This window comes from Camellia sinensis, chromosome 14 (assembly GCF_055761805.1).
Source record: "Camellia sinensis isolate YWXY chromosome 14, ASM5576180v1, whole genome shotgun sequence".
Taxonomy (NCBI): Eukaryota; Viridiplantae; Streptophyta; class Magnoliopsida; order Ericales; family Theaceae; genus Camellia; species Camellia sinensis.
Window position 1 is genome coordinate 25,735,125 of NC_138974.1, and position 14,196 is coordinate 25,749,320.

The 14,196-nt window shown below is 35.9% G+C and overlaps 1 pseudogene; it reads left to right on the forward strand.

Annotated features, from left to right (window-relative positions):
- The first annotated feature begins 1,103 nt into the window (after positions 1-1,103).
- Positions 1,104-14,196, forward strand: part of LOC114319133 (beta-glucosidase 12-like) — a 39,654-nt pseudogene continuing 26,561 nt past the window's right edge.

Genomic DNA, 14,196 nt, shown 5'->3' on the forward strand with positions numbered 1-14,196 from the left:
TATTTCCTGTTTTATTAGTCTCGATTTTATTTTTTATTTTACAAAAATTGGATTTATTATAAATAAAGATGTAAGGTTTAGCGCAAGGGGGATAGTTTTGAAAGTTAATATATTTCAAGTTTTATACTCTTTTGTTTCAACGTTGGGTTTACTTTGTGAATCAACTATTGTTGAGTCTTTATTCTCAGTATTCTTTGTAAATTAATGAGTTTCAAGAGGAATCTTACTTTTGATATTCTTTTTTGAATCAATGGATTTTAACATTGTTATCATTTCGCGTTTCGCTAAATCAGTAATTTTTGTATGCGGATAAGGTGTATGTCATGTGGTATATTTTACTATTGTGATTGATTTTGACAATAAGGTCCACTACATTTATATTGGGTGTTTAGAGAATGATATGAAGCATATATACATTTATGATTGATAGAAAATAATGTCACATATTATCTTATTAGCATACAAAAATTTCTCATTGAAAAAACAAATTTTTAAACTATTCTCATCGCACTATATATTTAAAGCCAAAACATGCAAGAGTTGAGAGGGTAACCAAAATCAGTTATGGGCTATATACTCTTGTCCCTCCTCCTTCTAATAGCTCAATCAAGAACAACAACAGCAAATGGTAGTGAAGAAGCTTCAACACATAGTAGTTATGGCAGTGACTCTCTCAATCGCACCAGTTTTCCACCCGGTTTTACCTTTGGCACAGCCTCTGCTGCTTATCAGGTTCCTATATATCTACCTCAATCTGCCGTATATTATGGTTCATATTTGTGCTATTAGTTATGCTGTTTGCCCATCAAGAAAAAGTTATGTTGTTTGGTTTGTGCTTTTCATTTTTGTTTTTATTTTTAGAAAACAAAAACAAAAAATAAAAAAGTTTGGTGAATTGTTGCCTAAAGCTTTTGGGGGATTTTGTTTTGAAATAACAATCTTTTACAAAACACCAAAAAAAATATCTTTTTTTTTAATTTCGTAAACTGTTTTTTGCATCAAAATTAAAAAGATCAATAGGAAAATGACATGTTCTTTCAAATAGACATGAGTCATTAATTTTTATGGAATTTATATAGGACTCAAACAAATGAACTATTTAAATGAACTATTCAGTCAAGGTGACAAATAATATTTTTCACATGCATGCCTTTTTCTTTTTCTTTTTTTGTTTTCAGTATGAAGGTGCAGCAAATGAAGGTGGTAGAGGTCCTAGCATACGGGATACCTTCACGCATAGATATCCAGGTCTCACTTCTCACATTAAATTTTCTTCTTTAATTAATCTACTTGTCAAATTAGTTCATCTATATACTCCTCTCTCTCTCTCTCTCTCTCTCTCTCTAATTTGGTATCCCTCTTACCAATAATTATCTATTATTTATAGATTATTATGTGACATTACTTATGTAATGCTTCAAAAATTAAAAAGTTTCATTTTAAAGTCTTACTTCTCCCATATATTTATTATTTATTTATTTTTTTGAGTCTTTTAGGTGGGAGACAAATATTGAGAATGACTTGTTTAGGATTACTCAAGTGAATTTTATCTTTACAACTCAATTTGACTAAAATAAGTTAACTTAGCTTGATTAAAAAAATAATATTAAGTAACTTGACAAAAAAAACTCAATAATCAAGCTTTATATGGGTTGGTTTGGGATGTGAGTTGATTTTTTGACTTTTTGGCTATTTTAGCTGGATCTAAAAAATCTTGGTTGAGATAGACTTTTTGACTTATTTGACTTTTATAAAAATAAAATAAAATGATTATGATTTGGATATGACATTTTGTCCTATTAAATTAAAAAATCTATATTGTCTTTTCGTAACTATTTTAATTCCAACCCACCCCAATCCAACTTTCCAAATGAGTGCTATGTATCGCAAGCTCATTAATATATATATATATATATATATGTATGTGTGTGTATGCAACTCATAGGATTACATAATCTACGCAAACTTCACTTTTGTTAAACAGCGAAGATGACAAAAAAAAATTATAAATTATTCATTCTCTCATTCTATTTTTTATTTCATATATTTTCACTTCATACGAGCAAATATAAAACTATGATATTTTAAGATATTGAAAATTTTTGGCAATCTTGTTTATTGTATATTATATCAAGTTTGATAATCAAAATTTAATTGATTGTTTTCGACGACTCAATGAGATAAAATTTTGAGTAAAGTTCAAGTTTCAAATTTTGAAGCTGTGGTTTAGTTATTGTGATTTTCTTTTTTCCCCATCATATTATTATTGTTGTTGGAAAATCCAGGAATACTATAAAGTTTGGTAGACAAAAGTGCAGTTGTTTACATAAGTTCAATATAGGCCTCATTCATTTTGAATGTCAAAAATGAAAATTTTCAAGTTTGGAAATAGCATTCATATTAAATTTTTTTTTTTAAATCCCTCTATAAAATGATTTTTTTTTTTTTTTGATCAGCGAAGAAAAGGAAGCTTTATTGATGAAAACCGAGTAAGGAAATACATCAATAAAGAAGAAGGGGAGGGGGAAGGGAAAGGGGAAAGATGGTGAGTTGGTGAGTAACCAACCACAATCAACAAACCCAAACCACAATACAACCGAAATCAAAAACATGCCAAAGCCAACATATAAAAATACTACCAACCAGCCAAAAAACAAAACAAAACAAAGACTGAAGGAGATCAGCAAAAAGCAAACCATCTTTCCCTCTGCTGGAGCATCCAGACAACAGACCACACACACTAACAAGAATCAGACCATCAGTGAGGCAAGAAGATCAGCATCAGGGCATCCCTTAGATCAACACAACAATTCAAACCAATGCCCAGAACACCTTTGCTAACAGAGGGCAAATGCACTGCCTTCACAGACCAGAGCCAAGCAGGCCTCTGCACTGCCTTGACACACCAGAAGCTGGTACCTACCACTCTGCAACCAAGCTGCATACATACCAATCTGCTTCAAACCCATCTGCTAGCATTCTGCATAATGACATAAGCTTCACTTACAGGAGCTTCACTGGAACCAGAGAGAGAGCTTCAGACCAGACTTCTACAAACAAATCTGCTACTTCCCACACTGCTACCACTCTGCATAATGACAGAACAAGCAAAACCTACGAGATACAACCTCTCACCTGCTTCAAATTTGCGACAATATCATGCACAGTGTAATTCACCCCTTTAACATATGACTTGATCCATAATGCAATTCTTACTTTCATTAGCTCTACTATCTGTGCAAAATCTGCATTACCATTGTTAAATAAACATTCATTCCTAAGTTTCCATAAGGACCAAAGCATGGCCAAAGGGACCACCTTCCAAATGTTGAACTCCTTCTTCCTGAATTTCATACCAGACCACCAGTCAAGCAAAATAACCACAGATCCTGGTGTTACCCACTGCACTTCCCACCGGTTTACCAACTCAGACCATAACTTCCATACCAATGGGCATAAAAGCAACACATGATTTATGGTTTCTACCTCTGCTTTGCAAAATACACATAGTGGGCTGACATTGGCAGGTATAGCTCCAATCCTTTGCATGAATTCTGCTGTTTTAAGTCTCCCTTTCCAAGCTAACCAGCTGAGGAACTGAGCCTTCGGGGGGGCTGCATTTTTCCACAGGAACTTTGAAATAGAAAACTGTGGGTCCATTAACTAATTCCAACCTTTTCCACACTGATGCCACAGAGAATACTCCAGAATTACTTGCTCTCCACAAACAGTAATCCTCAGTTAGAGGATTTAGATTAGGTACCTCTGCTAGTAATACATTTAGCCTATGAACTTCCTCCTCCTCCCAAGCTAAAAGTGATCTTCTAAAAGCCAACTTCCAATCACTATCCGGCCCTTTCCGGTGATAAAAAAATTGCAAGGAACCTTCATTCTCCACTGATAAACTAAATAGTCTAGGAAATTCACTCCTAAGACTCATATCATTGAACCATCTATCTGTCCAAAAATAAATTCTTTCCCCATTTCCCAAAATAATCCTGAAGTTTTGTGAGAAAAACTCTGCCACTTCACTATTTGCTGAAGCTAATGATACAATGTCCTTCCACACTGTAGATACCATTGCAGCTGACACTGTTTCTGGTTTCCACCTGCCCCCAATCCCACCATATCTGCTACATACCACCATTTTCCATAGTGACTGTTGTTGATGACCATACCTCCACCACCATTTTAACATTAAACAGACGTTAACATTAAAATGATAATGACATAAGCCCAAAGTATTGACATTTGTTGTTTGTTGGTTTGTTTTTGTTTTTTTGTTTTGGAGTTTAGATCTTGGATTTGTAAAATAAACTTATACAGGAAAAAGAAAAAAGGGAGAAAAAATGAAGAAAAAAATATTAACTTCAATTGTATTTACTTTTATTTTTTTTCTTTTTTCTTTTTATTTTCATTACTTTCTCCACAAATTTAAAATTCAAACCCAATATTTGAGTTTTATCATGCCAAATATTCCTAAGATTTGAATAAGATTTAAAATTCCTAAGATTTCGTTTGAATTATAGATTTCAATATGAATTTGTAAAGAAAAATGAAAAGGTGAGTGAAATGTAAATGAATATATTGCGCTTGCATTTTTTTTTTTTTTTGATAAATTACAAATACACCCTTTGAGATTTAATTAAAATCGTTCCTTGTGATTTTGAAAATTATATTTCACTTCTTGAGATTTCTAAGTTCATAACAAATCGTTCATTTTATTAATAAATCATCAAGTCAATTAACCATTTTTAATAATATTATAAACATGTTTCAATAAATAATTTAGGTAATTTTATTATTGTATGGGAGAGCAATTATGAATTTCATTTTTTTAATTAATTCTGTTAAATAAAAAATTCTAAAAATGGGCATTTGTAATTTTTCAAACCACAGGGAACAATCTGTATTTTAAGTAAATTTCAGGGGGTGTATTTATAATTTATTATTTTTTTTAATATAGATTTTAATTTAAATTTATGATTTAAATGCAACATAGTGAAATTTTTTATTTAGAACCTCAGGTTTGGAGGTCAAATTTAAGATCTAAAGCATGGTAAGCATGGGAAAAATTTTAACAATTTCGACAAACATTATTTGTCCTATTGTGCAATTAATAAATCAACAATTTAGAATCTTTGTGTTTATTATCCTTGTAAAACCTGCAGCGTCGGTAACTATGTAATGTCCTTCAGCTACAGTCAAACATAATGGTCCAATTCGGAGGGTCACAAAAATCGAAGCCCCATTTTAAATATTTGGAAGAGATAAGTGTAAGTTTTAATAAGTGAATTAATTGTTTAATAAATTTTATAATAATTAATAATTTCTTAATTAAATATTATTAAAAATTGTTATTAATTATTAATTTTTGAGTGATAGTTTAAAAGTTGTTATAAAAATATCACTAATTATAAGTTTTAGAGACAATTTAAAAAAATCGTCACAAAAAAAGTCACTAATTTTTAATTTCTAGTGACAGTTTGAAAAATTATTCACAAAAAAATCACTAATTGCAAGGTTTAACAACAATTTATAAAAATAAATAATGACAAAAAAAGTTACTAATTGTAAATTTTTAGCGAAATGCAAAAAATCATCACAAAAAATCATTTTTCGCAACTATTTTATTAGAATTTATTTTTAATAAGACTTGATGGAAATTAAATTCAACTATTAAGACTTATTGATAAATTACCCTAAATTTTTTAAGATTTGAATAACATATTAAACTGTCTTGTTTTACATAATCAGTTGTTCTGGCTAACTTGTGCAACCTGACTAAAGACTAAATTTAGCGGGAGTTTGAATGGCAATTCAAAAATTTGAAAAAAACATAATTTGTCCAAAATAATAACTATATGTTGAAATCAATACATCTATCTATCTTTTGAAATTAATCTATCTCTCTATCTGTTAAAATTCACCAAACTAATTATCTGTTAAAATATGACACATGTTACTCATTCAACAATTTATCTGTTCAAATGTGACATATGTCACTCATTTAACAACATATCTATTAAATATCACACATTTCTCTACTCGCCACCACCACTCACTTGCTGCCATCACCGCCGCCAACGACTTTTCTGATCAATTTTTCGACAACTTTTTTCGGCATGATCTTATCACAAAATAAGATTTTTTTTAGATCTAATTCTTTGTACCATTTTAGAATTGACTTTTCACCAATTTTCTCTTAATAAAGGCCTAAATGATTACATAACCCTAAAATTAATATATTTGTTAAAAAATTACAAGATATTATTAAATGAGCACATAATTACATGGATTCCTAACTCATGTGATCATTTCTATATTCATAACGCAACCATCTCGGCTATTTGTCTCTGCGCTCTACTCTTAAGTTTATATTATGTGGTTTCGGTGTCCTGCTTGTTATAGATAAATTTTATGGTACCACTCATTTTGGTGTGTGTCATGTACTTTTAGTTATTATTTTTGTGATTTTTGGTTATAACTTATTGAAATTTTAGTTATAATTTATTTATATATATTGTAGTATTAATTATGACTTATTATGATATTAATTATAACCTGAGATATGTGATTTTTGGTTATTATTATTATTATTATTTTATAATTATGACTCGCATAGTATTGAATTATGACATTTATAGTAGTGAACCCCACAAATGTCATAACTTGGAGTGTTTTGAGAAAATGGTTAAAAATTGATTTTTTGTTTTTTTTTTTTTTTTGACTTTTTGACTTTTTTTGTGAGAGAGTGGGTTAAAAGCTAAAGTAACTTTTAATTCACTTCCCAAAATAGTACACACTATTTTGCCCTTTGTTATATTGGGAGTGTTTGGAAAGAAAGTTGGGCTAAAATACCCTGCTAAGACAAAATAAGCTAAAATAATTAATAAGACAAAACGTTATATTTAATCTGTGATCACTTCATTTTTTCTCTTACAACCATCAAATCAACTACAAAAAAAAAAAAAAAAAAAAAAAGCCAACAAACTTCTCAAACACAACTTTTTTAACCAATTAAAATAATTAAAAAACTAAATAGGCAACTTTCCAAACAAGACCAATTATTAGATTATTTTTGTAAAGAGTTTAGTTGTTATGTTATTGTTGCTACTTATGATTTGTCCAAAAAAAAAAAATGGTAATAGGACTCAACATTAAAAAATTAAACAGCATAGCTGGGAAAGAAAAAATGTAACTCACCTTAAATTTGTGAATAATATAGCCCAAGTTGAATTTATATAATTCAAGTCGAGCTTAGGTTGACAACTCGACTTGACGTAAACAACCCTTCATCTTCACCCAACCAACAGTTGAATTTGATAGAAACCATTTATAATAAACCTTTGATGTGATGTGGCAGGTAAAATACAGGATGGTGGTAATGGAGATGTGGCTATTGATTCTTATCATCGTTACAAGGTATACATCCATCTAAGCGTTATCAAGTTGTTTACATAATTTGTTTTCAACTTCACAAAACCATTAAAGTACATGTTGGTCCATTTAAATATATATCCCAGGCAGTGCTATACTTTTTAGGTAAGCTCGTTGTATTTAAATTTGGGCTTATTGTGAACGGGCTACAAAGTAGGGGTGGGTGCAGGTCGGTTGCGGCTACGGAACCTCTAATCCGCCATCCGTCCGTCAGATTGACGGATTGAAGAAAATCAATCCGCATTCATCTGCCAATCCGGCGGATGTGGATTGAGCGGATTGGCGGATGGATGCGAATCGGTTTGGCGGTTTAAAATTTTATAAATTTTCAACATAATTTAACTTGTGTACTTCCTCAGAAAAAAAGAAGAAAGTATTACAGTCGATGATTTAAAAAAATATTATAATAACTGCATGCCTCATCCAAAGTAAGAAAGTTTGAAACTTTAGAATATTATAATCACTGCATGTCTCATCCACATACTACAATCACAACATGTCTCATCCACATAAAGTATTACAATCTGTTCTTAAAATATAAAAACAATTCAAACCACTAAAACCATGAACAGAGCAGTAGTAGAGATTGTATGTCTCTGTATTGTTACATCTATATCTGTTTTTGAAAATAAAAATCAACTAGCATATATCATATTTTCTATTTATTATTTTTAGAGATAGATTTAAAAACCAAAAAACATAGATAAATAATAGGTTTATTTTTTTCAATTCAAAAAAGATATTCAAGTTGAAAACTTTTTTTCCAACAGAATATTTAAACTCTTTTTTAATTGAAAGCACAAATAGAATATTTAAACAAACTGAAAACACAAAATCTTATAAATTACTAGAGGTGCTCACGGTTTGGCGGTTCGGTTGCGGCCAAAGAAATTTCAAATTCACCATCCGTCCGCCAGATTGGCGGATTGGAGAAAATTAATCCGCAACTGTTCACTCGTCATCACGCATCCGTCCAAAATGTGGCGGATCGAATCGGATCGGTTCGGTCGATTTTGGCGGATCGACATATCCGCTGCTCAGCCATACTACAAAGAATTTGACAGCCTTTCAATTCCAAAACCCCCCTTCAACGTATTTATTGACCAAACTTATTTATTTGTAACCTTTTTTTTTTCTTTTTTTTAATCATATATTAATATTCTCAAAATGTGCTCCCTTCACCTCTTGATGTCCATTATCAACAATGTTAGGACTCCCTCCCTCCTTTTACCAATAACCTCTAGCCAACCTCTCCGACAACTAGTCGTCATCTCTGGTAGTCGTCTCCAGCCACTAGCAACCACCTCTGGTATTTGGAGATATTTTTTCAACAATTCTCTAACAATTTTTCTAGAAAAAAACGTCCATCTCCACCATGTCTAGGGATGCAACTTAGGCAGGATTAACTTAAGCAACTCGAGTTCAGCCCTAATTTTTTTAGGGCTTGGATACGATATTTTTGAAGAAAAATTTGGAAATTCGAATTAAATTTGGGTGGGTTTGGACAAAGACATCCTGAGCAACCCAAAACCCAAATTATATATATATATATATATATAGATATATAAAATATTAAATATACATAAAATTATTAGCTATTACATGATATTAAAATAATTTAGATCATTAAATTATATTGAATATATTATATACACAAGTAACACAACACAAAATATATATTTTTTATTTTTTCTAATTTTTGTTTTCACTTATAAATTGTAAAGACTACCATAGTGGTACCTCTCTTACATTAAAAAATTATTTGTTTTCATGTTATTAATGATTTTCTAAACAAAATTGTAAATAGAGTTTAATTTTAATAAATTATTAATTTAGCTGCACAAAAAAAAAAAAAAAACATTGAAATTTATGTGCAATTCAAACAACTCGAATTTAACTCAGGTTGGGCTTGGGAAGACAAACTCGGGTTATAATTCAGGCTTGGGCTGGACTAGACAGATCTCGGCACAATTTAGACTGGGTTTGGATGATCTTCCAACCTAACCAAATCCGTTCGAGTTGTACCCCTAGCCATGTCACTACTCTCACCATCTTCTTAGATCTGGCGGTGACAATAGAAATGGATGGAGAGAAAGGAAAGGGAAGAATGAAAATTTGGTAGTGATAAATTTATCATTGATAATACTAATTAATTACTTTCTCTCTCTCTCATATCCACACTCAATTATTCATTCACAAAAAAAAACAAACACACACAATTGTATTGTAACTAATAAAAAATAAATAATAAAAGTAAGATTGACAAATTTATTATTGTAACTTTATTCATTGATAAATTTATTTAGATTTTATGAACAACAAATTTGGTACTAGATCTTTACTTAGAGAGAGAGGGAGAGAGAGAGATCTCACTAGTAAGAGCTTTGATTACCATGTGAGAGGGTAATTTATATGTAAATTGAGCCGAGCTGGGTAATAGGCCATTCTGTGGGCCACAGTAAGAAGGGCGGAGTAAAAGGGCCTTGTAATTAGTCCGGTCCAGAGGAGCCTTGCAGATAGCCCGGTCTAAAAGAGCTTTGTAGTTAGCTCGGTCGGCATGGTCAGAGCGGCGATAGTTAGCTCGGTCAAACCCAATTGAGCCGAGGTATTGTGGGCCTTTAATCAGGACCTTGCTGTTGAATAGCTCGGTCTGGGCACGCTATGGATAGCTTGGTGTACAACTGTCAACCGAGGTACAACTGTACGAGAGCCTAGCTAGCTTGGTGTTGTGCATTGGAGCACCAAGCTTGGTTAGCTCGGTATTAAATAAACAGCCCAGTTGGAGTATGTCAAACCGAGGCGCACGCAGTGAAAGGAAGAACCAAGCTAGTTGGAGCTCGGTCTAGTCTGCGGCTTTAGCATGGTCATGTTAGCTCGGTCGTATTGACATCCAACCGAGGTAAAACCATCTCACTTAGTTTAAACAGTGAGGGGGGTGTTGAAGGATAAGCATTATCTTTCAAGAAGGTGATTCCTAGGAGGACTCTACATAGAAGAGTAAGAGTCCTACTTGGATTGTGCCACGCAGAACCTATAAAAGCTCACAACATCACCTATGGAGAGGTAACACAACTTTGATTCTCGAATGCACAGAGCTTTTGTCTATTTGTCTATTTTGCTGACTTAGGCATCAGAGAGGTATCCGGCACACACCCGCCGGCTAGCTCACGTTTGTGTTTTCAAGGAGTAAAGCGACGACGTTTGAAGGAGCGCGGATTTGATCAACAGGATTATACAAGGAGATTATTTCTTGCTCGTACAATTGGCGCCGCCTGTGGGAATCACAAAAAGAAAAAAACCTCTTGATCAAAGTTTTCCTCGCTAGATTAGATGCAATGGCGCACAATGAAGATTTGCCGCAGTCCACCATTGATGGGCAAACCCCAGAGGGAGGTGGGAGGCACGATGGCTTGCCTTCCATCCCTCCCATGGCAGATCTGGAGCCCCAGCGACAGAATCCCCGGAGGGATGCAAGGGGAAGGCGGGGTAACAGCCCCCGTCGCTCATCAAGTCCCGACAGGCAGAAGAGGAGGCTCAACCCTCAAGTTTTGGAGGATCGGGTAAAGGAGCAGGACAAGTTAGTCAGGAAGATAGCAGCAGACATGGAATTGATGAAGCGCCAGATAAAAGGGAAAAGGGTGGCAACAGGAGAGGGGCGCAAAAGCAATACGCCTCCTTGCCACTCAGAAGATCGTGGTAGGCATACCACGCCATCACAAACAGAGAGTAGGAGCCTCAGGACAGACGACACTCAATCAAGGACTTTCAGAACTCGTCACTCCAGGTCTAAGAGAACGAGATCATTGAGGTCTTACACTGAGGAAAAAGAACCTATTGGCCCTCACATACGCACCAGACATCATCTAAGAAAACGGAGTTGCCTAGATCGTCTGACTTACGGACTATGCTTGAAGAAAGGGCACGACGGAAGGAGGATGCCAGGGCACGTGACCCGCACAGAGTTTCAGCCCTTCAGCGGTTAGCTCCTCGGACGCATGGAAGCGTCGAGGTAGGAATGCCAATACCACACCTTGCCTACAAACCAACAGATAAAGCATTGGCAAGACTATATAGCTCGCCATTCGTTCCGGCGATTGAGAACGCACCCTTACCTTCAGGCTTCATCCAGCCTAAATTTACGACTTACGAGGGGAAGACGGACCCTTACATGCACCTAAGCCACTTTCGCCAGGTCATGGCAGTATACCGGCGAAATGAGGCTTTGATGTGCATTCTATTCCCATCCAGCCTTAGCAACCTAGGTTTAACCTGGTTCGAAAGGCTACCAGAAGGCAGCATAGCCTCCTAGGCGCAATTAGCGAAGGCATTCGTGACAAGGTTCAGAACAAACACCAAGACGCCAGTAGAGATCGATCAGCTACTCTCCATTGACATGGGCGACAAGGAGACGTTGAGATCCTACAACAGTCGTTATTGTGAGACATTCAACCAGATAGGAGATTGCCCAAAAAATCTCGCTATCGAGCAATACAAAAGGGGTCTTCCAGTCAGAAACAGGCTGAGAGACTCAATTACCATGACGCCCTCCCTCACAATGGAAGCCTTAATGGAGAGGGTACACCAGTACATTCGGGTGGAGGAGGACAACACCCGAGCGAAGACAAAATCTAGTGCAACAGCAGCGCCAGATAAGAAGACTACAACAAAAGTTAACACGGTAGAACGTCCAAGCAAGAACGGGCGAGCCAGGCGAGACAACGGAGAAGACCAAGATAAAAGATGGCTAAGAGTCCGCACTGCCATTACCACGGTATTCAAGAAACCAATCTACTGAATTCTCAGTGAGATACGTGATGAACCTTTCATCAGATGGCCAACTAAGCTAGGAGAAGCGCAAAAGGACTACGACGAAAGATCTCGGTGCACCTTCCATAAGGAAAAGGGGCACCGCACTAAAAATTGCACGCCGTTGAGACAGCATCTGGAGGAGTTAGTGGTAGCTGGTCACCTAAACCGGTACATAGAAGGAAGGACACAGCCAGCCCCCCAAAACCATGATCACCCAGACGGAACACCGATTGACGCCCCACCTCAAGGTGTGATAAACGTAATACATGGGGTATTCGAGCCTAAGCGAGTATGTGAGCTCAGGGGAATGATAAAGAAGGCTGAGCACTTAAGGGAGGTATTGAGTGTGCAGCCCACCATTAAAAAAGGGAGAACAGAGGCTACAAATGTTATGTCTTTTTTAGACAGAGACTTGGCAAGGATATATTGCCCTCACAATGATGCTCTGGTCGTCACTCTCCACGTTAAGGATTACGACGTCAAGCGAATTTTGATCGACCAAGGGAGCTCATGTGAGGATAATGTACTACGAAACTTTCAAATAGTTGAAACTGGAGGACAAAGACTTGGCACCTGTTGTATCTCCCCTGATCGGATTCAACTCAATACCAGAGTGGCCAGTTGGCAAGATTATCCTCCCAGTCAGAGCAGGAAGTATAACGAAACAAGTGGAATTCTGGGTATTGAAAGTCCCTTCCACTTACAACATAATCTTGGAGAGGACATGGCTACAAGCCATGCGATCGGTAGCGTTAACTTACCATCAAGTAATGCGGTTTCCCAACGAAGCCGGAGTAATTGAAGAGGTCTATGGAGACCAAATTATGTCCAAGCAATGCTTCGTCACAGTAAATGGAAGCCAAGCTGCCAAAGGGTTTGTTCAGATGGTGGAAGAACCTGAGAATAATGAATTGTTTGCGGATGTTGGCAAAGCCGCTGAACAGAAGGCAGTGGAAGACTTGGTACAGGTAAGAATAGATGAAAAGGACCCGGAAAAGTTCTTTTTACTTGGTTCATCTATGTCCAGTACCGAGAGAATAGGGGTCATGGAATTCTTGACCTCTAACATCGAAGTGTTTGCCTGGACGCCGTATGACATGCCTGGCATTGACCCAAACTTCATCTGTCACCAATTAAATGTCCACCTAACTGCAAGACTAATCATACAGTGCACTCGTAGATCAGCACTCCACCACGCCGAGATAGTGGCGGAAGAAGTGGGAAACCTTCTAGAGGCAGGAGCTATCAGAGAGGTGCACTATCCCAAGTGGATATCCAACACAGTAGTGGTGCCAAAGAAAAATGAAAAATGGCGTGTCTGTGTGGACTACAAAACAGTCAACAAGGCATGCCCAAAGGACAACTTTCCTTTACCACGGATAGACCAACTGGTAGATCTGACGGCAGGACACAACCGTCTTAGCTTTCTTGATGCGTACAGAGGTTACCATCAGATTGCTATGTATGAGCCAAACCAGGAGGTCACATCTTTTACGACACCAAGAGGACTGTATTGTTACAAGGTCATGCCCTTTGGCCTAAAAAACGCAGGGGCAACATTCCAGCGGATGATCACCAAGATGTTCGAACCATTGTTAGGCAGAACAATGGAGGCTTACATCGATAATATGGTAGTCAAAAGCAAGGATGAGAATGACCATCTCAGGCACCTAGGTGAGATGTTTTCGATCCTAAAGAAGCACAAATTGCGCTTTAATGCATCTAAATGCGCATTTGGTGTAAAATCAGGCAAATTCCTAGGCTTCTTGGTGACCAACCGTGGTATAGAGCTAGACCCTTCTCAGATCAAAGCAATTCAGGATCTAGAAAGGCCCAACTCAGTAAAAGAAGTACATCATCTCACCAGCATGGTAGCCGCACTAAACCGGTTCATAAGTCGGTCGCCAGACAGATGTCGACCATTTTTTTAAGCATTAAAGGCCAAGT